Source organism: Crocuta crocuta, unplaced genomic scaffold, assembly GCF_008692635.1.
Source record: "Crocuta crocuta isolate KB4526 unplaced genomic scaffold, BGI_CrCroc_1.0 scaffold118, whole genome shotgun sequence".
Classification (NCBI taxonomy): domain Eukaryota; kingdom Metazoa; phylum Chordata; class Mammalia; order Carnivora; family Hyaenidae; genus Crocuta; species Crocuta crocuta.
Genome location: NW_027551558.1, coordinates 1 through 24,353, shown reverse-complemented (window position 1 = coordinate 24,353; position 24,353 = coordinate 1).

Sequence of the window (24,353 nt, the reverse complement as noted above, 5' to 3'; positions counted from 1 at the left end):
AGGATGATTCTCCCTGGCCCCCTAGCAAAAATTAATCTGAGCCAAGACTCTGGAGCTGAAGTGGAGACAATGGTGAACTTCTTTCTGGGTTACATTACTGCGTTAGGGGCTGTACAGTCAGTCATGGGAGGAAAGTGCAGCCTGAGGTTCTCTTGACTTGCCTGTCCTGGCATGTAAACATCACCTCACAAGCCTGGGAAAATGCAATTGGGCCCCGATATCTCACTGCATTGTACATAAGGTAGAACCCTTAGTCCAGTGAATGGTGTAAGGAATAAGGGTGCCCTGCACTTTCTCTGAACTGAGACTCAGCAACATGTAACTGGTAGGATGAGTAAAGGTGAAGTCCAGTTCCTTCTGGGGATAAATCCCTCTGACTTGGATCTGCCAGGAAAGTAAAGTCTGTGTTCTTAGCTGTAGCAATCTGGGATGAGGTCTCTGTCTAGCTGAGGTAAGAGAAAAGGAGGAAGCAATCTAATACCAAATACCACAAGATGCTTGCCCATTTGTAATAAAAAGTGTTTATAAATCCTGAAAAAAAGCCATTTTGTTTAAGGTCATAAGTCAGTTTCTATAAGAATCTGTAGTGTGGAGGGGCACCTGAGTGGCTCAGTCGGTTAAGCATCCAACTTTAGCTCAGGTCATGATTTCACAGTTTGTGGGTTCGAGCCCCACATTGGGCTCTGTGCTGACAGCTAGCTCAGAGCCTGGAGCCTGCTTTGGATTCTTTGTCTCCCTCTATTCTCTGACCCTTCCCTGCTCATGCTCTCTGTCTCTCTCTCTCTCTCTTAGAAATAAATAAAACATTAAAAAATTTAAAAAAAGAATCTGTAGTGTGGAATAACAGAGGATGTTAGTATGAGAAGTTACAAAATAATGAGAATAAGTACAAAAAATAAGTTATGAAAAGCTCACAGTAAGATGTATTGGTCTTAAAGTCTGAACCATATACCATAGTCTGTACTGAGTATTAGTTTGGCAACACTGAAAATGATCATCTTGTCATCAATTTATGTGAGCCTGGAGTAAACAAAATTATCAAAGGTACTTAGCATTTCATCAGTGAGGAAGCTTTGCACATTTCTTTGTGCTAATAAGAATGGAAGGATGTCTTTCTAAATCTCATGGACACATAGAACATAAGAAGGCTCCATTGATACACTGATCATCAAATCTTTCAAGGTTCATTCAAAATTAAGTGCAGTTAAGACCAAATTAATGTTAGTGCTTAATGACAGTAAGAAATTAATTTTCCACAGTCTCCTCCATAGAATAAAATAGAAGTGGCTTTCAAATAAGTATAAGCTCCCTATGAGAGCTTGTTTTAAGAAAGAGATTTAAAATCTCTCACCAAAGGGAAACAAATCTATATCTGTATTTGTTATCCATACAAAGAAAACAAGTGTGTCTACACAAAGAATTAGAGTAATCACATTGAAAATGTGGATTCTAAACTTTAGCTCCCTGTTTCCTTAGATATGTGGGAAATTTTGAGAAAAATACAAATTTGTTTTTATAGAATAATTCAGGCAATTATGCTAGCCACTTTCCTTGTCTGAAGCAACATATAACTGTGTATATAATAATAATAATGTTACTAAATGGATTAAGCATGACACCAAGCCTTAAAGACTATATTTTTCTTAGTCAGTAATGCAAATAGATTTAAAATTCAATATTTTCGCAGTCATTGTTCTGTTTCTGAAAAATAAAGCACATTTTTTTAAGTTTTGGAGCAGAAACAAAAGGACACATTTAATCGTAACATTTGTCAAGCTCACTATTTCTTAATCAAAATTCTTGTCTTATATATTTTTTTCAGTGTCTGATGTGATTGTTGCCAGGAAAATGATAGTAATTATGAGACTATAGAAATGCCTTGCTAAAGAAAATCTTTAGTAATTATTCTCAATACAGCACTTAAAGCAGCTCAGAAATGCTTTTAATTTGAATGCCCAAAGAAGAAATTTAGAAATATCTGTTTTTAGCTTAATGGAAGTGTTAAGTCTCATAATAACCACATTTGTACTCTCAGCCCGTTTCTTCAAAGGAGTGTGAAGAGACATAAATGAACTCCATTAACCCTGAGTAGCAATTTTTGCCCAAATGGTGTTTAGCAAGGTCTACTTTGGTGATCAACAAGCTCAGGTACAGAAAAGTTAAGTGACCTGTTTAAAGTCCACAATGAGTCATAGGAAAGACTGAAACTAGAAGATACACCAGGATCTCAAAACACCTTATCTTAAGGATACAGTTTATCATTCATTTCCCAAAAGCAAATAAAATAAGATTGTTTTACATGTTTTTAACAAAAATTTAACTCATTTAAAAATAAAAAGCATATTTATTTAAAGTCTAACAGTGACAGTTAATTATAAACGTGCCAGCACCATGATGTTTCATCAAACAATAGTCTAGATGTTGCTNATTGTCTGAGTCATTTTTTAAAATCTCTATCTATCTATATATACACAAATTATATATATGTATATATATAATTATTTATAAAATAAATTATATGTAAAATTAATATGTAATAAAATATATCTTATTAATTCTGTTTCTCTGGACAATCCTGACAATACAGTCACCACTCCCACAACAGGAATAGAAAGAGCTAAGAATGATTGAAGAGTATTTCAAATCTGTTACAAGTGCTGACCCCACTTCTGAGAATGACATATTGGTTTCTCACTACTGTGAAACTTTGTTTTTAACTTTTTTTTAAATGAAAAGAAATAGCTAAAGCCTAAAAAAGGCAAGATTATTGAAGATTAAAAGAAACCAAAAGAAGAGACAGCCAGTTGGCTATGAGGGCAAAAAAAGAAATCAAGAAATAGAGTCTGGTAAAGGGAATGAGAGAATTTTTTAAAAGCAGTCATTGTGGGTTATAGAAACCTATTTGCATAAAATACTCTATTTCCACCTGAAATAGAATGTTTGCCAACCTTTGTGTACTGGTTACCCACAAGGGAAAGGAAATTTCTGGTTTATAGCACTTGTCAATTTATGTAGTATAAGTAATTTCGCAAACATCAATTTCAAGCTATTAATTCAAAGTCACTGAACACAGACCCGAGAAGAGATGTACACAATTGACATGCATATTCAATGGCAAACTAAGAGCCAGTTTCAGAAGCCCACTGGGTGCAATCCTCTTTCTGGGCTAACACTATCTGGTTTAGTAGAAAATAGGAGAAAATGCTCATATTTTAAACATTGTCTTATCTCCCATCCTCCAAAGTTGTTGGCTGATTCAGTTTACAATCTCCCACCCCCGTGATAAAGGAAAATATACCCAGTCCTTTTCTCAGGGGTGGACATTGGGGAATAAAACTCAGAAGCAGTGGTCTTAGCTCTACTGTGTTGTATACAGAGGAGAGCAAATAAAATGCAGTGAAAAGTATCTTCTTTTTGTACGACTACAGTAGAAAGTACAGACAGGGGCACCTGGGTGGCTCAGTCGGTTAAGTGTCTGACTTCGTCTCAGGTCATGATCTCATGGTTCATGGGTTTGAGCTCTCATTGGGCTCTGTGCTGACAGCTCAGAGTCTGGAGACTGTTTCAGATTCTGTATCTCCCTCTCTCTTTGACCCTCTCCTGCTCATGCTGTCTCTCTCTCTGAAAGAAATAAAACATTAAAAATTATTTAAATTTAAAAAAAGAAAGTACAGACAACTTCCTTGAAGTTGTGTTCAAATGCAAAACAAAAAACAATAAAAAACAACAACAAGAAAGAGTAAATGTAATAAGCCATGACTAATGCCAACTATCGAGGCAGTTACGAGTATTTCTTGTAGGGTGTTGTGGGGGAGTAGGGCATTAAAAGCATCATTTCCTAATTTGCTATCATTTTTTGCTTCTAGAATTTTCTCTATCTATTTAACATGTCATTATTCAAATGGAGAACTTCTTCATATGGATAAAACCATTTTTTCCTGGGGAATGATGTTCTATAGTGAAATACTGTAATGGATTTACTCTGTTGAACAGGCTGTTCACAACATGGAGGTGATTTTTATTTTCGTTTTTCAAAAACCGTTTTGTGTCTTACAAATAATTTCTGAAATAGAACAAATCAGGGCATAGTCATGAAGTATGGTCACAGACTTTAAGTACTTTATTTTAGTTTCCCTTTGAAGAAATCAAATCTTTTGATGCTTTTGAAGACACAGAAATGGGAAAATGTCACCTTTCAGTGCTTTCCAGTGAGGGGAAACAAAGATTGATTTTACCACTGTATTTACACTGATCATGCACAGGGTGTTTATTTATAATAAACGTTCTTCCTCTCACCACATAAACTTCCACTCTCCTCCCACCTCAGTCACCTTCTCCCCTCCTAACAGCTGTTTTCCCACCTGCTACCCCATCAATGAACTGTTTCTCACCTCCAGAGGGGAAAAGTCAGAGTCTCAGATAGCTGGCTGGACATTTCAGATACCAACTTTAGAGTTAAAAAGCATAGAGATAAAAGAAAGGTTGTCATTTAACTCAGAGAAAGTAAGAAGACTCCAGGACATGATGTACTTTAAAGCAGGAGAAGATTTCAATTGAAACAGGGCATTTAGTGAATTATCAGCCTGATTTTATGGACTTCTCAGAAAAAGAAATGTCTTGCATAAAAGGTAAGAATGGCTTCTTATGCTCTAGGCTTTTACATCAAGAGGAACACTTTAAATTTCCTATTGGCACATCTGACTTAAAAAAAGAAAAGAAAAGAAAAGAAAAATGAAACCAACCAGCCATGAAAATACATCTCACCATTTCTTCTTGGCTCAAAGCCTCAAGGTATTAAAGTCTATTTCTGTTAGAGTGCTTGCTTCATTAAGAAACTTTTCTCTAACATCATTTTTTAAAAATCCTGCCTAACCTTTCTTGTTGAAGTAGCAGAAGGGTGGGGACAAGGGGCTAAACCACTCCACTGCAAAATTGAGAAAGAGTAGAAGGGAAACATTTGCCTCTCCTTAAAAGCAGCAAGGACAGACCAGGAATAATGGTACTTCTACCTAATATGTATGCAGGCTTTTCCCTAGCAATTAACAAATGTAAATGTGGTGTGTTTGTGGGGAGGATTGGAATTGATTTTTTTCCAGCCACCCTTAGCCCTTTTATAGAAAGAACACTTTGTGCAGGTTTCTATCTTCATTTCAGTTGTTTAGTTAGACTTGAAGGAAATCAGTTTCAGTAATTACCAGCCTGTTAACAAAGATACATTATCAGATATTTCCTTAAATCAAGCTCTTAATTTGCATTCTCATCACTGTTTCCCATAAAAAATCTGCCTTGCAATTCAATTCCTGTCAGTCATGCAGCAAGCTGTGACTCGACCACATATATCAAATTCCCAGATTTCATTGACTTCTCCAAGGTGTTCAGATATCTCCAAGGTGGCTTCTCTCTCAAGGAACAATATTAAATTTCAAATATGCAAAACAGGGGTAATTAAATGTATTTAAGTATAAATAGAGCATCGTGAAGCCTAACTGTTTACCCCAAAAGGAAATTTGATAAGCTCTCCTCTCCAAATAAGAAAGATAACTGTCACAAATTCATGGGCTTTAATATAAAGAAAGACCTAGGTCCAACAGTTAAAATTTGGAGCAAAATGAGGTTGTGTTTAGAGACAGAAATTATTCAGGCTGGTGAGAGGGAGCAAGAGAACTCACATCAGAGTGGGGATTTTATAAAATCTCTGTTTAAAACGCACAAGTTAGACTATATTTTGTTAAAGAACAATTTTCAAAAACAAGTAAAGTCACAACTCTCATGCAAAATGAACAAATGTTAGAGGTTTTATTTGATTCAATATTGAGGGAATTGATCAGATATTGTATCCAGTTCAAAGGTTACATCATAAGGAGGATCATAAGGGAAAATGGAGTAAATGTTGAAATAAATTTACAAATAGACACAAAAATGGCTTTTTCATGATGGGAAGGGAAAGAAAAATGAATTTATATGTCTATAGACAAGACTTTGCATTATTGTCAGTCATCTATAACTTGCAGAGTTGTAGAATGTTTCAAAGGCTAGAATCAGAAAGCCCGATACTGGTTTTTGGTAGGTTGTTAACTACATTACCAAATTGCTAAAATACTGAGATAATTTTCATGAAATATATAGCATAGATTCTCTAATGTAGTAAGAGTTTTATAAGTATATGATGGCAATTTTTATCAATAGGTGGAAAAGTGTTTTTAAAAAACACAAACAAATGTCTAATAAATGTATGTCCTTTTTGGTGCAGTGTTTTGGCTATGCTAACATTTAATTTCTGTTTAATTTGTACTTGCAAAAAGTGTTCAAGGTAGTAGAGATGAAAATACGTGATCTCTCTGAATATATTAAGTATGCAGGTATATTCTCATATGCTGTTAAGAAAGCAAAAAAGCATAATGATATATAATATAATAAATATAATACCAGCAAAAGTTATCAAAATACAATGAGTTCATTCATACCAATTTTAGTGTTAAGGCTTTATAGACTGAATGTTTGAGTCCCTGAAAAATTATATGTTGAAATTTTGTGTTCTCCAAAATGAATGTATTTAGAGGTGGAGCTTTTATAAGTTATCAGGTCATAAGAGAGAAACGTCCTTATGAATGAGATTAATGCTGATTTTTAATTTTTATTTAAAATTTTTAATTCCAGTATAGCTAACATAGAGTGTTATATCAGTTCCAGGTGTGCAATATAGTCATTCAACAACTCTACACATTACTCAGTGCTCATCATGATAACTGTACTCTTAATCTCCTTCACTTATTTCACCCATTCCCCAACCCACCTCCCATCTGTAATGCCTTTATTTTTTAAAACTGACAAGACATGGAATTCTTTTGTCTGTTCTCTGCCAAGTGGGGATACAAGAAGTCATCACTCTTCAACCCTGAAAAGGGGTCTCGCAGAACCCAGCCATGCTAGTACACTGATCTCAAACTTCCAGCCTCCATAACTGTGAGAAATACATTTCTGTTGTCTATAAGCCGCTGAGATCATGACTGTTTATTACAACAGCTGGGACTGACTACAACAAGGCTGTTCTAAGGAAAACAAACTCAGGACACTTGGGTGGCCTAGTAGGTTAAGTGTCGGACTCCTCATTTCAGCTTAGGACATGATCTCAAGGTCTGTGGGATCATGCTCTGCCTCAGGCTCTGTGCTGACAGCATGGAGCCTGCTTGGGATTCTCTCTCTCCCTTTCTCTCTCTCTGCTCCTCCCCAACTTGCACTCTTTCTCTATCAAAATAAATAAATAAACATAAAAAATAATAAAATAAATAACCAAACTCTGGTTGCTTAAGAATGAAACCTAATCACACTGCTGGTGTAGAGTGGTAAGGGCATGCCAGTGAGGTGAAGGGGATGACCATGAGACACTAGAACCACAAAGACCCTCAGGAGCAGGAGAATGAGGTTTGGGGTCAAGCAGACATGGAGTTGGATTCCAGGTTATCTTTTCTCCACCTGTCATGAGTTTCAGCAACTTATTTTGTAACCCTAATGTTTCAGTTTCTTTCTCCATGTGCAACATCGGGTTGTATAAAAACAGAATGAAATCAGTGGAAGTTCCCAAATTCTACATAGCAAAAGCTCCACAACTTGATGTAAAGCTGTATGGGGATGTAATATGTGGGTGGGTGTGTTTAGATTACATTTACTCAGATTATTTAAGGAGTTTGCTGAGAAGGATGGATATTGGAGAGGAGGGGGTTTCATCTGGGCCTCCAGTGAAATGCAGTAAAGTGTCAAAATGATAAAAAGTATCTATCAGTGATTTAAAAAACCCTCAATAATTGTAACTTAGTAGCTGTGCTCTTATCTAAGGTGACATTGATCATCAATTGGATAAATTAAAGTTATAGAATCTTTAAAAATGACACACACACATAACTTTAAACATTTTGTTGTCTATCAAAATACTACTTTACGTTCATTTGTGAATCTTGTGTTATAGAATCAAGGCTTACATTTTCATTGTTCCTGCTGTTCAAAATTGTATAGATCTAAAATGGAATAATAATTTTAAAGACTTGTGAACTTTGCTTAATGTAGGTGCCTTCTCAATATTGTAATTTTTCTTTCCAAACATTTAATGTTTTCTCATTTATAAAGTGAATGCAAATTTTATGGGTCTTGAAAGTTATACAATTGTGTGATCTGTTTAAGAAAAATAATACAAATCTGTAAAAACGAAATTTGGTAAGAAAATAAATATTAATTTAGAAAGAGAAAAATAATCATAACAAACTAAAATTTTCCAAAGAATTGATAAATACCATAAAATTACAAAATTGTCCAAATGCCATTTTTAATAAGCAACTATTTGTCATAATTCCATACTTGGTTCTATATTTTGGGCTGCATAATTTTGATCACCTCTTCATATGACAATGCTATTGTAATATCACTGATGGCAATGAGAATAGAAACATCACTAATATTTCTTATAGAATTATTGATTGAAAAAATTTTTAATGTTTTTATTTATTTCTGAGAGAAAGAGAGACAGCTTGAGCCGGGAAGGGTCAGAGAGAGAGGGAGACACAGAATCTGAAACAGGCTCCAGACTCTGAGCTAGCTGTCAGCACAGAGCCATCCCTCCCCCCGCCCCACGTGGGGCTCCAACCCACGAACAGTGAGATCATGACCTGAGCCGAAGTTGGACGCTTAACTGACGGAGACACCCAGGCGACCCTGATTGAAAATTTTTTAATTGAGCTTTTAGCTTTATAACTCATTACTGGTTATGACATAAACATATTTATAATTACTATCAAATTTATATATGACATTTTACTTTTCTGGAATAGTGATTAATCATAAATACACTAAGAATTGATGATATACATTAACCAAGGTTTCAGTATGCTCTTGAGTATTGTGGGGTTATAGGAGTATTGACAGGTCTAAGGATTTGGAAGATTTCTCACAGGCCTGCTTCTAATTTATACACTTCAGATCTACCCACAAACTTCTGGTTCCAAGCACAAGCAAATCCCCATGCTTTTGTGATGCTTGGTGAGTCAGTACAAAGGACTAAGTACTCTTCTTGGTAGTACTCTTACAGCAGGGTAGTTAACAAAAACTTCACATTTGTGCAAACAAAATCTAACTTCCAAAAACACAAATACACTGCATGAAGCCCAAATTAATGTACCCAGAACTGAACCACACCTTACCTAGAAGTCAGTATCAGCCCCATTCCAACACCACACACTTAAAGGTAAAGCACAATCAAAGGTAAAGCACAATCAAAGGTAACTTGGAGTGGAACACACTGAGGTCTTAACCAGTTGAAATTGAAATATTTTACTTTCAAAAATTTTACAAAAGTGCATTACAAAGGCCTTCCTCAGGACTTGAAAGGAACTTGTACCAATGAGAGACCCTAAAAGCCAAGCTTCACTCCCTTCATGCTACGTCTGCCTCTGCCCACTCATTTAGAAACAATATTTAAAAATAACTGTTTTATCTATTCTTTCCATGATGCTATAATTTGTTTACATGGAAAAATAATTATTTTATTTTATAAAATTCCATCAGTTTATGCAATATCTAATGGAATTACATACAAATAGTAATAGATATTATAGATGAAACATTTGAAGACAAATATAGCCAGTTCCTTGTGTGTGTGTGTGTGTGTGTGTGTGTGTGTATGTGTGTGTGTGTGTGAGAGAGAGAGAGAGAACAGACTGGTTTTTCTATACAAAGGGATGCTTAATACTTAACAATAAAAATGGAATAAACTTTCAATACATGGGACTACATGGATGATTCTTAAAATAATTATATTGAGTTAAAGAACTCAGATAAAAAAGCACATATCATATGGTTCTATTTATATAAAACTGTACAGGGTACAAACTTAAGTCACAAAAAGCAGATAGTGGTTGTGGAGGGGCCTCAGAATCATGTGTGGGATTACAATCAAGAAAGAGAATACTTTTGAGTATGATAGATATGTTCACTACCTTGACTATTGTGATGGATTCCCATGTTTATATATGTGTCAAAACTTATTAAATTGTCTTTTTTTAAATATGCAGTTTTTTAAATGTCAGTTATGCCACAGTAAAACTTTAAAAAATGTTTGGCCTGCTTGCTAAAGGAGGAAGGGAATTTTACACCAAAGACATTGTAGTACTTGGGTAACATGTTCCAGAAAAAACCAGGAAGCAGTGCCTGGATATAGATGCTGTTTCAGAGGAGGCCAAATGGAAATCTGGATGAGTACAAGTGTGTTGATATGGGGGCACCACACTATGACATAGGGTTTAACACCCTGTCTGGTTCCCCGGGTAAAGGATTTCATACATAACTTGGATGTCTCTTAGAAGCTTGGAAGAAGCAATGTCCCACATTACTAGACTGTGGCAGATTGTGGAGGAAGGAATCAAAATAATTCAATAGGTAAGCATGCTATAATGGATCTAGAATATAAGTTTAGAGAACCTACCAGGTGACTCTCTTCTTAAATAGTTACCAGAGATACTCTGTGTACCAAGGCAATAACAAATGTGCGGGTGAATGCATCCCCATTGTTCACTGGCATTGTTCAATGGCAGTTATTCTCTATGGGACATGGAAGATGGTGGGAGATGCTGTGACAGAACTGGGCTCCTCATTAAAAGTGAAGATAATATATTGATTGTTCCACATCTTGTTATCACCATAAATGGGCAAATAAAAGAACCATGACTGGTAAGGGCAAGGATGATCAAATCTCAGGCCTCTCAGAAATAAAGGATTGGGTCACTCCATAAGACACGACAACCTGACAAGTAGCCATAGTGAAAGGGAATTTAGGATGGGTGAAAGCGGAGTTTGGTAAAGAGTAGCCATTATGGCCTCAGAAATGTAGTAATGGTGCTTGGATTTTGTCCCAGTAACACTTGTCCTGCAAGTTTCCTAGAAACTATGACCAACTAGGATTCTGAAGAACCAGGGACTGGATGAAATAAATTCAATGTAAGAAAAAGGTGGATCTAAGTGATGCAAATTTTGGATTATAGTAGTTGCTGTTGGTGCTCTGATCTGATAAGCTGTTGAGTGTTGGCTGCTAATAGCTCTGAAGCCCTTCTCTCCAGAGAACCATCTTTTCTGAATAGGAATTACCTCACTGGCAATGCTATCCTCCCCTCATTCACCCCTAAGAAACCACTTGCCAATGATTGGTTGACTTGGGAATATGAAGGTTCCTAGACTCATGGTTGAAACAATTTAATAAGATGAGATGGAAACTTGTCACTAGCTGAGAGCATATCCTTACTCACTTTCTTCCTCCCATCTTGTTTCCCTCACTCTCCCTCTCCAAAATTACTTACTCAAGAATCCCTGCCTCAGACTCTGTTTTCAGAAAAATAGTTAAGACAATGGGTTTCTGCATTTTAGCTATGTCTCAATTCTCAATTTCTTTAGAAGTGTTTTAGTTCTGTCAGTCAGTCTTCTGAAGGGTTATGTGATCATGTGTGGGTTAGCAAGGGCTGGACTTCAAGCAGACATTAAGGAAGTCCTAAAGGCAAATAATAGTTTTAGCACTTTGTCCATTAAAACTTCTATGCAGTGTTAAACCAGGGGAATCATAATTTAGTAGGAAACTGTTTTCACTGGTGATAATATAGTTTCATGAAAATTAGATAAAAATAACATATATAAAAATCCTTTTATACAGCAAATGTTTTTTTGTAAATGCTAAGTACATAAGATATAAAATAATAGCAATGAACTTTTCATTTGTAAATATCAGCTCCTTCCAAGGGAGCACCAAGGCTATTGCCTGGTAGTGTGAAGTGCTCTGCTGTTATCCCTTGATGTGTCAACTGCACACAGTCTGGTGTGTCTTAAGGGAGCCAAATTTCATAACACATTTATGTGTTATTCAAAAGAATTATTCATTGTTCAAATAACTTGCTAAAAATATTAATGGGGTATAAAAAATAGTCTGTTACATATACTTGGGCAATACAGTTTGAAAATGATACTATATACTATAATAACAAGCTTTCTGGATGAATAAAGATATCCATAAAGTCTATCAATTTTTACCTTTGCTTAAAAAGTAAAAATTAGGTATAAACCATAGAACCAGTTAAGGTACCTTTGTTTAATAAATTATTGAAAATTCAGTCCAATAAAGTATCTCAAGGCCATTAAAAATCAAGTTATGGAGGGGTGCCAGGGTGGCTCAGTAGGTTAAGGGTCTGGCTCTTGGTTTGGCCTCAGGTCATGATCTCATGGTTGTGTGAGTTTGAGTTCCACGCTGGGCTCTCCACTGACAGTGCAGGCCTACTTGATATTCTCTCTTTCTCTCTTTCTGCACACCCCCCAACTCTCACTGTCTTTGTCTCTCTCAAAATAAATAAATGAACTTAAAAAATGAAAATAAAAATAAAAAATCAAGTTATGGAAAAATACATGATAGCTTAAGAATACTGTGTATTGACTGGGAAAATCAGGCTACACAATAATATGTAAACCTTGACCTCTTTTACATATCAAAGTAAATTATAAGATATGTCTACATGTGTATGTGTATATGTTATGTGTGTATATATGCACAAATATATATATTAAATAATATTAAATAATATTAAATATATATTTATAAACATAATTATACACTCAACAGATTCCTGCATTTTTAAGAGCTTTTTATTTCTTCCTGTTCCTTTCTTTTCCATCACAACTGGTACAACCCTCTATCTTTCTTTAGCACCAACTTGTGTTTAATTAAGTCATAAAATATTATACTGGGAAAATTCCTGGTGATTAACTAGGGTCAGTCACTAGTCAAGACCACATATGAGATGTGGACAATTTGATGTTCAGTGACAGTTCCAGAAGTAGTGAGTACAAAACTTCACTTGGTGGCAAAATTAGATTCTTGTGAATTCTTCCTTGGGTAGTTTCTTTTCTCTTAACTGCCATGATGATGATAATGATGATGATGATGATGATGATGATGATGATTACCAGAAATATTATTTCTTATGATTGCCTTCAATTAGTCTTCAAATTTTGCACTCAGAAGTACAACAGCCTCCAAAACCATTTCTTAAAATGTTGGAAGATATACAACATTGAAACATCTTTTCTTTCAGCTACAAATCCTCCTTTTCTTCAACATTTCCTAACAAACCTTGTTTCTTCTGCTAAACTAAAAAATAAAGCTGTATTTGAAGACTTGTGGGGACACTGGACATAAGCTAACCACCAGGAGGATCATTAGGAAGTTATTTCATATATGTTTTCTATGATAAAAAGCCAGAACTGACATGGATGCTGTAGAAAGCTGGAAAGGAGAGAAAAAAACAAAAAATATCTATGAGCCTAAACTTAATTTGTATTTTTAGTAATAAAAAAAACCATTATTAATGGGTGCCCTGAATACTTAAAAGAAAGTTATATTTAGAGGAAAACTTTCATAACTAGGCTAATAATACCCTGAAGTTATTTGACTAGTCAGCACTCAGAAATCTGTTCCACTTAGCTTAAGAAAAAATAATTGTTTGTGGAGGATCCCACTTCTGGGTGTGATAGAGTTGATTGCATCAGGCAAAGTCTCCTCTGTAAACTTTAGGGAAAATTTTATAGAAACTTTCTAGTTTTAAAGGTTTCAGATAGTTAGGGAACCAATGAACACTAGATGAAATAAATTCTAGGGAAGGGAGAAGAATCCTTACCAGGTGAGCTGTGAGGAAGATGTTGCTAGTTCTCTTCCTGCCGAAGGCCACTTGCTAGTTATGTGCCTGAGCAGCAGGAACCGGGTTGGTCCTGAAAAGCCCTAGGTGTGGGAAAAAAGAAGCAAACAAAATGTTGAGCAGTCCAATGAGAATGGAGGGGGAGAATGGGAAATCTGAGAAGCCTCAAATACATGTTTTATTTTATTCACTTGCTGAGGTCTGTGCTTACCCTGAAGGCTAGAGAGGGATGGTGGGCAGAATTCCAAAGACTTCCATAACTCCCAAATTCCATCTCTTGGTTATTCAATCAAATCCCAATTTAGGTGCTGCTGTAAGGAAACTTGGTATGTATAATTAAGGTTAACATAAATTGACCTCGTAGAAGGGAGATTATCTTGAATTATCCAAATGATTGAAGTGCAATTACCTAAACCCACAATATTAGAAGAGGAAGATGGAAGACCCTGTCAGAGAAATGTGGCAGAAGAGGAATGCAGAGGGTAGATGAAGCAGAAGGGAGATAAGAGAGTGTCAAAACATGCAAGGACTTGAGCCGTCATTGCTGTCTTTAAAGACAGAGGAAGAGAACTACTAGCCAAGGAGTGCAGTACCCTTTCTAAACTGAGAACACCCGCCCCTACTGCCAGCAAGCAAAGACACAGAGACCTGAGGTCTATAGCTGCAAGGGACTGAATTCTGTCACCAACCTGAATGAATTTGGAAATGAATTCTTCCCCAGAGCCTCCAAAAGGGAGCAAAGTCTGCAGGCTCCTTAATTTTGGCCCAAGGGAAGGAACTACCTGTGCCATGCCAGGCCTAGACTTGTGACCTATATAACTGTGAGGTAATATATGGGTATTATTTTCAGTTTTTAAATTGTGTGTTTTTTTAATGACAGAAATAGAAATTGAATACAAATTTTGGTGCCATGAATGGGGTGCTGCTGAAACAAATGTCTAAAACTGTGGAAGTGGATTTGAAATTGGGGATGGGGAAGGCTGTATGAATTAGGGGATCCTGATAGTCAAAGCTTATACTGCCTTGGATAGAAATATATGCAGAAATATGGGCTCTAAAGATGCTTCTTGTTAAGAGCTGAACAGAAAGTGAGGCATATGTTATTAGAAATAGGGATCTTTATTACATACCAGTGGAATGCTTAAAGGAATCAGGTCCTGCAGTTATAGGAAAAGCAGAGTTTGCAAATGATGAAATTGGACATTTAGCTGAGGAGATTTCCAGCAAAATGTAGTAGGGGTAGTCTGGTTTCTCTTTGTCACTTATAACAAAATGCAAGAAGAAAACAAAAGGAAGATCCACCAAGAAAATTTCATCAGGACTTGGTAATTTAGTAAATTCTTAATTTTGTCAGATGACAAAGATGCTAAAGTTAAGAGATGCATTGTCTGGAAAGTATGCTCTAAGGAGAAAGTTGAGGATGTGACCCTACAATTCTTCCCTGAATACTCAAAGATCAAAAGGTAAGAGAGAAGCATGGAAGAAGAATAAAGGCAGATCAGTGGAAGTCAGAGAGATTTGAAGTGTGAGGACTCCAACCACAGACTCTGGCTTTGAAGATGGAGAAATAAGGTATAAACCAGGGCCTGTGGGCAGCCTCAAGAAACTGAGAACAACCCCCGGCCAAGAGCCAGCAAGAAGACCTCAGTCCTAAAACCACAAGGAGCTGAATTCTGCCAATAATTTGAATGAGCTTGGAAGTGAATTATCCCTGTGGCTAGGCCAATTCTTTATTTTGCTTTTATGGGATCTGGACAACAGAAACAAGAGAGGCCTGCCAGATTTCTGAGCTGTAGAACTATTATTTCCAGTAATAGTAAATAGTTAATTTCCATTGTTTTTAGCTGCAAAGGTGGTAATATGCTACACCAGCATTGGGAAACTAATATATTCCTGGGAGGCAGATTAAAAGCCCCAATGGTCTTGCAAAACTAGGATACAGAGGCCAAACCAGAGGAAGAGCTTTGCTTCAAACATATGGCACTGATCTCCCAGAATATATCTGCCAATTTGCAAGGTTGTGCAGAATAGAGACCTAAGATCCATGCTGAGAGCACCTAGAGGGAAAGGTTGGATCTCCTACAGGCTTTGAGGGCTTCATAAGCAGAGAAATCCCAGAGCCTTAGTCATAAGTCCTTGCAGCAGAGGTACCAGAAGCTGACTGAATCTGATTCAAGCTGTAACTCAGCTCCAGCTTTTCTCAATTACTGATCAGGTAAGCATACTCTCTGTGCTTACTAGGAAGGGAGGGACCCTCCGTGTTGTAAGACAGCACTAACAGGAACCTCTGCAGTTTTATATGCAAAAATGTCTGCTGCGAAAATGTTACTAGACATTTAGAAATGTATAAAAATATAATCATGAATCAAGAAAAAAACAGGCAATAAAAACAAATCTACAATTGCTCCAGGTGACGCAGTAGCATCCAAGGAGTTTAAAATAACTATGATCACTCTATTAAAGGAATGAAGGGAAAAGATGGACAAAATAGATGAAAAGAGAAAGAAGTTTTACAAAGCACTAGAAAACATAATAATCAAAAACATATTCTAGAAATGCAATATGTAGAAATGAAAATTAAGAATCCAGTGGATTGTTTTCAAAGGCAGACTGAGTAAATTACAGGATCAGTAAAGTAAATGAATCATGGAGAATATCCAAACCAAAGAATAGAGAGAAAAACAGCTTTATATATCCTAAATTCATGTTAAATAAACCCAAAAATTATAACATACATACATGTAGAGGTTTCAGGATAAGAGGAGAATGAAGACAGAAAAATTATTATTCAAAAATGGTAGCTAAGAATTTCAGACATTTATGAAAGATGTTGTCCCACAGATTCATTAAGCCTGGGAAACATCAAGAAACATAAATATTAACACACTTATACACACACATTTAACCCATCTAAGTCAAAATGCCAAATACTGAAGTAAAAGCAATCAGGTTAAAAGGATACAGTGTTTTCAATGAAGAAATAATAAAGTGAACAACTGACTTCTGAGAAGAAATGATAGAAGCCAGGAGACAATTTATAAATTAAAAACAAAAAAGTACTAGGGCAGAAAAAAAAAACTGCTAACCTAAAATTAGCTACCCAGAAAAAATAACCTTCAAAAATAAAAATGAAATAGTGCTAACTTCAGCAGCACATATACTAAAAACAAAAATGAAATAAAATATTTCACACAAACAAAAGCTGAAAGAATTAGAACCCAGGAGACTTGAACTACAAGAATATCAAAGGAAATTCTTTAGACTATAGGAAAAAGATACCACATGAAAGCACACCTCAAGAAAGAATACGATGTGCAATACTGGACAAAATATATGTAAATATAATTAATATTGACTTTCCAGAGTAATAGTGGTAATACCTTGTGTAACTAAAAATATGAATAAGTTAAAATGCCTGCCAAAGATGACATAACAACATCAGGGTAAATGAAGTTAAAGGTTCTGAGGTTCTGGTGATGCAGAAATAGAGGAAAAAGTAAAAATGTATATTATACTGTAAAAAGTCAAGGATGTATGAGGCAATATATATCACAACCAGGAAAATAATAGTAAAAGAATGGATTTACAACAAGATAATAATAGAAGAAAATGGAATTATAATAAATATATGATAATCCTTAAAAAAGGCAAGAACTAAAAAAATGAAGAATATAAAAATGCCAATTTCAAAAGAAATTTTAACAAGTGTAAACCTAAATGATGACTCATTGGATCCCCTATTACAGACCTACTCTTCCAGCTCCATGCAGTTTGGTTACTCATTTACAATCGGGTGGTTTATGGAAAGAAAAGCCCAAAAGAGCCAGAAAGTATTTGCAGCTTCCAGAACAGTGGAACTCTTACTGTGTTCTTTCACGATATGCACACCTTCCAAATCTGCCGCTGCAGGAAGTAAGGCTTCTAACCAAGCCTAAAGGTTTTTGTTATTTTTTTTAATAAACTTTTCCTCTTGGAAGAATTTTATAAAATTCCAGAAAACTGTAAAAATAGGACTGATAATCTCCACAGAGTACACACACAGTTTCCCTACATATTGCATAAGGGTGATTTGCTACAATGATAAACCAGTGTTGATGCACTATTATTAACTAAAGCTCATAGTTTAGTTTTTACCTAGTGTCCATTTTCTGTCCCAGGATCCCAGTCAGGACACCACATTGCATGTAGTCATCATGTCTCCTTTAGCAACTTTTTTATTTGACAGCTTGACTTTTCTGGTTATTGAAACAGTTTTGATGAAGGCTGGTCAGGTATTTTATGGAAAATCCCACAAGCAGGATGTGTTAGCTGTTGTTATCATGATTACATTGGGGTAATATGGAGGACCAGAGAGGTAAATTGCCATTCTCATATTGTCATATTAAATGTACCTACTATCAACATGACTTATCACTGTTTATGTTGATATTAGGCACCACACTAAACTTACTCTTTGTCGCCCACCCCTTTCAATACTGTGCTGTTTGAAATAACATCACTGTGTACAGCCCACACTCAAGGGTTGAAGAGTAAGTTTAGTGTGAACACTAAACTTGCTTGAGGGCAGAGAACCTCCATACATTATTTGACATTCTTCTGCATGGAAGACTTACCTCTCCCCTTTTTATCCATTTATTCAGTTATTATATTAGGATGGATTCAAGGATATTTATTTTCAACATTGGGCTATAATACAGTAAGTTTTTATATATTATTTGTGTAAATGATTTTCCAGTTTTGACCACTAGGAGCTCTTTCAGTTGGTTCCTGTATCTCTTTGACATACTCCCATCACTGTGAGTTTGGGTTTTTGTTTATTTTATTATTATTACTTTAATTTTAAGGACTCCTCACATTTTAGGTACTAAAACCTGCTCAAAGCTCATTTTGTATATTTCTTGCCTTTGTCCTAGAATCTTCTATGTCTTCAAGAAGCTCTGCTCTTTTGGTCTTTGTTTTATTTTATTTTGTTTCTGATATAGAATCATATTAAAAACCAAGATATGGGTGAGATATGCTCATTGCTACTGAGATGTTGCTGTTTCTAGACCTTCTCAACTGACAAAGCAAAGAACTCCAGCATACAGAATTATTTATAATGATTTCTGTCTGTAACCAAGTGTATCCACGGCAAGCTAAACTTGAGTTCATACTGATATCTTGAACTATAATGCATTATCATGTGGATCATCCTAGACTATTTAACCTGTTTTTCTGTGATCTTCCACCCCAACAGTATAAAACCTGGAACCCACTTACGCACTTATTCATTTGATTCTATTACACATGTGTAGTGGTATCAGAACTGTTCTCTCAAACCTCATAGGAAATGGGGATGTTGTGCTATGTCCAGTTTATTGTATTTATGTCTTATAAAGTCCACTCATTTGCAAAGTTTTTCAAGTAAAAAATGCTTCCCCTACCCCCTTGACTGAGATTATCTCCTATATTTTAGAAGTCCAATGCGCTATCCATTGCGCGACGGAGCCACCTATCTCCTATATTTTAAATATATATAAATAAAGCTATGTATGTGTATATATATGTTATGTCCTATATTTTAAATATATATAAATATATAAATAAAGCTATGTATATATATAAATATATAAATATAAATATAAATAAATATATACATATATACATATACATATATATATATTGTTTTGCCACATTCTACATTCATTCACTCCTGGGAATCCCAAATCTCCTAAATAATTTTTAATTTGAATGTACTGAGTTTCATTCTTTTTGGGCTATAAAGTACACATTTGAAAACTGCACTCCCTTGTCCTATACTCATGGCAATTAGTGATCTTTCTAACATCTCTATGGTGTTGCCTTTATTGAAATGTCATATAGTTGGATTGCTATAGAATTTTCAGACTTCTTAATTGTAGCAATATACATTTAATATATGTCCATGTCTTTTTATGGCTTGATAGCTAATTTATTTTTTAATTAATTAATTTATCTTGAGAGAGAGAGAATGTGCATGCAAGCGGGGAAGGGGCAGAGAGAGGGAGAGAGAAGATCCCAAGCAGGCTCTGTGCTGACAGTTCAGGGCTCCAAGCAGGGCTCAAACCCATGAACGATGAGATCATGACCTGAGCCAAAACCAAGAGTATAAGACGCTTAACCCACTGAGCCACCCAGGCACTCAGATAGTTAATTTCTTTTAAGCATTGTATAATATTCCATTGGATAGATGTATAATACTTTGTCTATAACCTATTAAAGAGTATGTGGGGTTTTTTTTTCAATGTTGGGAGATGAAGAATAAAGCTGCTATACAAATTCACGTTTAAGTTTTATGTGAATATACATTATTATGAGCTACCTGGGTGGCTCAGTTGGTTAAGCTTCCAACTTTGGCTCATGTCATGATCTCAGTCTGTGAGTTCAAGTCCCCTGTTGCGATCCGTGTTGACAGCTCAGAGCCTGAAGCCTGCTTCAGATTGTGTGTCTCCCTCTGTCTCTGCCCCTCCCCCCGCTAGTGCCCCGTCTCTCCCTCCCTTTCTCTCTGTCTGTCTTTCTCTCTCTGTCTCAAAATTAAATAAACATTAAAGAGCTTTTTAAATCCCTTGGATAAATATCTAGAAGTATGATTGCAGGGTAATATAAGACTATGTTTATCTTTGTAAAATACTGCAAAACTGTCTTTCATAGTGGCTCTATCATTTCACGTTCCCATATCAGGAATGAATGAGAATTCCTGTTGCTTTTTATCTTTTCCACCAATTGTTATTGTCAATTTGTTAGGTATTATCCGTTTTGATAGTATCTTAATACTTTAATAGCATATCACATTTTGTTTAATTTCCAATTGCCTAATGACAAATATATTGAACATTCTTGCTTGTAAGTTATGTGCCATCTGTATAACTTCTTTGGAGAAGTGTCTGTTCAGAGATTTACCTATTTTTTGAGCATGTTGTTTGTTTTCTTATTATTGAGTTTTAAGAGATTTCTTTGCATATTTTGGGTATAAACCTTCTGTCAGGTATGTGCCTTCCAAATATTTTATTCCAATCTATGGCTTACTTCTTCAATTTTTAAATAGCATCTTTCACAGTGAATATTTTCATTTTAGTAAAGTTTAACATATCAATTTTTATTGAATTCTTCTTTTTGTGTTGTTCCTAAAAATTTATTACCAAACCCGAGGCCACCCGAGGACTTTCTTCTATGCTTTTCTCTAGAAGTTTTACAGTTTTGCATCTCACATTTAGGTCTAGGATTCATTTTGAGTTGACACTTGTGAGAGGTGTAAGGTCTGCAAAGGGTTTTTGTTTGGTTGGTTGGTGTTTGTTTCTTTCTTTGTTTCTTTCTTTCTCTCTCTCTCTGTCTCTCTCTGTCTCTCTCGTTTCTCTCTTTCTTTCTTACCTTTTAGTTTCTGAGAGAGAGAGACAGTGTGAGCAGGGGAGGTCAGCGAGAGAGGGAGACACAAAATCTGAAACAGGCTTCAGGCTCTGAGATAGCTGTCAGCACAGAGCCCGACGCGAGGCTCGAATCCACTAATCGTGAGATTATGACCTGAGCCGAAGTCGGCTGCCCAACCGACTGAGCCACCCAGGCACCTCTGTTTTTTTGTTTTTCTTTTAACGTAAGTATGTCCAATCTGTTCATAACCTTTGCTGAAAGGACTGACTTTTTCCCATTGAATTGTTTTTGCTCCTCTGTCAAAAAGCATTTGACTATCTTTGTATGGGTCTGTTTATGGGATCTCTATTCTGTTTCAGTGATCTTTGTTTCTGTTCTTTCATTCAATCCATACTGGCTTGCTCACTATAGCTCTATAGAAGTCTTGAAATCAAGGACTATGAATTTTCCAAATATGCTCATATTTGGTATTGTGCTGGCTATTTTAGGTCCTTTGCCTTTCTCTATGACCTTTAGAATTATTTCTTATTTTATTTTCCTGTCTTACTGCACTAGTCAGGACTTACAGTCATATATTCAATAAGAGTGACACAGAGGACATCTTTGTCTTCTACCTAATCATAGGGTAAAAGTACTCAATTTGTCACCATTAAGTACAATGTCAATTATTGGTTTTTTAGACAATCTTTAACAAGTTGATCAAGTCCCCCTCTATTCCTACTTTGCAAAGAGTTTTCTTGGCATTGATATATATTACATTTTGTCAAAATTTTACTACACCAATTGATATAATTATATTAATTTTTTTTCTTTAGCTTGTTGATGTGGAGAACTATAATAATTGATTATTTAATTTAAATTCATGTTAGTTAACATTTTGTGTAGTATTGGTTTCAGAAGTAGAATTTAGTGATTCAGCACTTACATATGACACCCGGTGCTCATCCCAACAAGTGCCCTTTTTAATACCCGTCACCCATTTAGCCCATCCCCCTACTCAATTGCCCTGTAGCAACCCTCAGTTGGTTCTCTATATTTAAGAGTCTCTTACGGTTTGTCTTCCTCTCTGTTTTTATCTTATTTTTCCTTCCCTTTCCCTTGTTCATCTGTTTTGTTTCTTAAATTCCACATATTATTGAAATTATATGATATTTGTCTCTCTCTGGTTGACTTATTTCACTTAGTATAATACACTCCAGTTCCATCCACGTTATTGCAAATGGCAAGATTTCATTATTTTTGATCACCAAGTAATATTCCATACAAAGACTGATTTTCAAATGCTAAGCCAGACTTGTATATCTGGAATGAATTCCACATGGTTGTGGTACATAATTCTTTTTATACTTGGTTAGATTAGATGTGACAATAATTTGTTAAGAAATTATACATTTATGTTATGATGGAGAGTTATCTGTAGCTTTACTTTCTTAAGTTTCTATCTGGTGTTCATATTAAGAAAAGATAGACCCACCGAACGCATTAGAAAGGGTTATCTTTTCTTCTATTTTCTGGAACAGTTTGCAGAGATTTTGTATTATTTCTTCTTTAAATGTTTGGTAAAATTCAGCCACGAATTTATCTGAACTTATTTTGGAAAGGTTACAAGTTAGAGATGAAATGTTGAAAATAGATAAAGATCTGTATTAGTTTCCTAGGATCACCATAACAAAATACTACAACAGGGTGACTTGAAAAACAGAAATATATTCTCTAATTTATGAAAGGTAGAAGTCAGAAATTAAGGCATTAATGGATCAGTGCTCCCTTTGAAGAATCTAAGATAAGATCCCTTCTTGACACTTCCAGCTCCTGATATCCCCAGGCTTTCCTCGGCCATGATGCTGTAAGTCCAGTCTCTGCTTCCAGCTTCACATGGTCTTCTTCCCTCTCTGTCTGTTTCTCCAAACGGCTTTCATCTCTCTGTGGGGATGGCTAAATTTCCCTTTTCATAAGGACACCAGTCCTTTTGGACTAGCCCTTTTTAATGACCTCAACTTAACTTGATAACATATGCAAAGATCCTATGTCCAAAGAAGATCACACTCACAGATGCCAGGGTTTAGGATTTCAACATATCTTTTTGGGAACACAGTTCAATCCAAAAGAGGTCATCTGGATTATCCATTTCTTCATGTGTAAATGTTGGTACTTTGTGTTTTTCAAGTATGTGATCCACCTCCAACTAAGTTATGAAATATCTGGGCATAGAACTGTGTATAGTATCCTTTTTTAAAATTCTTTTAACCATAGAATAAGTAGTAATGAAACCTCATTCATGCTAGTCATAATTTGTATCTTTGCCCTTCTTTCTTGGTTAGCTTGACCAGAGGTTTTTTTTATTTTATTGATCTTTGAAAGGTCCAGCTTTTAAGTTTGTTAATTATTTCTATTGCTTTCCTGTTTTAAATTTTATTGATTTTTACTGTAATAATTATCTTCTTATGTACAAGTTGTTGTTTTTTCTCTAATTTCCTACATTAAAAGAGTAGAGCATTGATTCTAGATCTTTCGACTTTTCTAATGTGTTGCAGTTCATGCTATAAATTTCTCTCATGCACTGCTTTCACTGCATTTCACAAGTTTTGATAAGTTGTATTTAATTTGCCTTTAGTTCAATTTATTTTAAAATTTATCTTGAGAACTCTTTGACTCATGTGTTACTTAGAAAGGTGGTGGTTAGTCTTCAAATATTTCAGAGTTTCCATCTCTTTCTGTTATTGGTTTATAACTTATTTTCCCTGTGCCCTGAGAACATACTTTTGAAGATTTTTATTTTACAAATTGTTAAGGTATTTTTATGGCTGGAATATGGTCTATTTAGTGAATGGTTCGTACAAGCTTGAGAAGAATGTGTATTTGACTGTTGCTGCATGAAGCATCTATAAATGTCAAAAAGATTAACAAGGCTGCTAAGGTCAACTATTGTACTTATTTATTTTCTGCTTGCTTGATCTATCACATATTGACTTAGAGGTATTGAAGTCTCCAGGTATAATAGTGGATTTGTCTATTTATCCCCTCAGTTATCTCAGTTTTTGTTTCAGTCATTTTAGTGCTTTGTTGTTAAGTGCATACATGTCTATAATTACTGTATCCTTTTTGAGAATTGAGTCCTTTATCATTGTCATGCTTTTTTTTATCCCTGTTAAAGTGTCCTGTTCTAAAATCCACTTTGTTTGATACTGATATAGCTTCTTCAGCTTCTTTCTGATTAGTGGTAGAATTCTTTTTTTTTTTTTTTTATGTTTAGACATC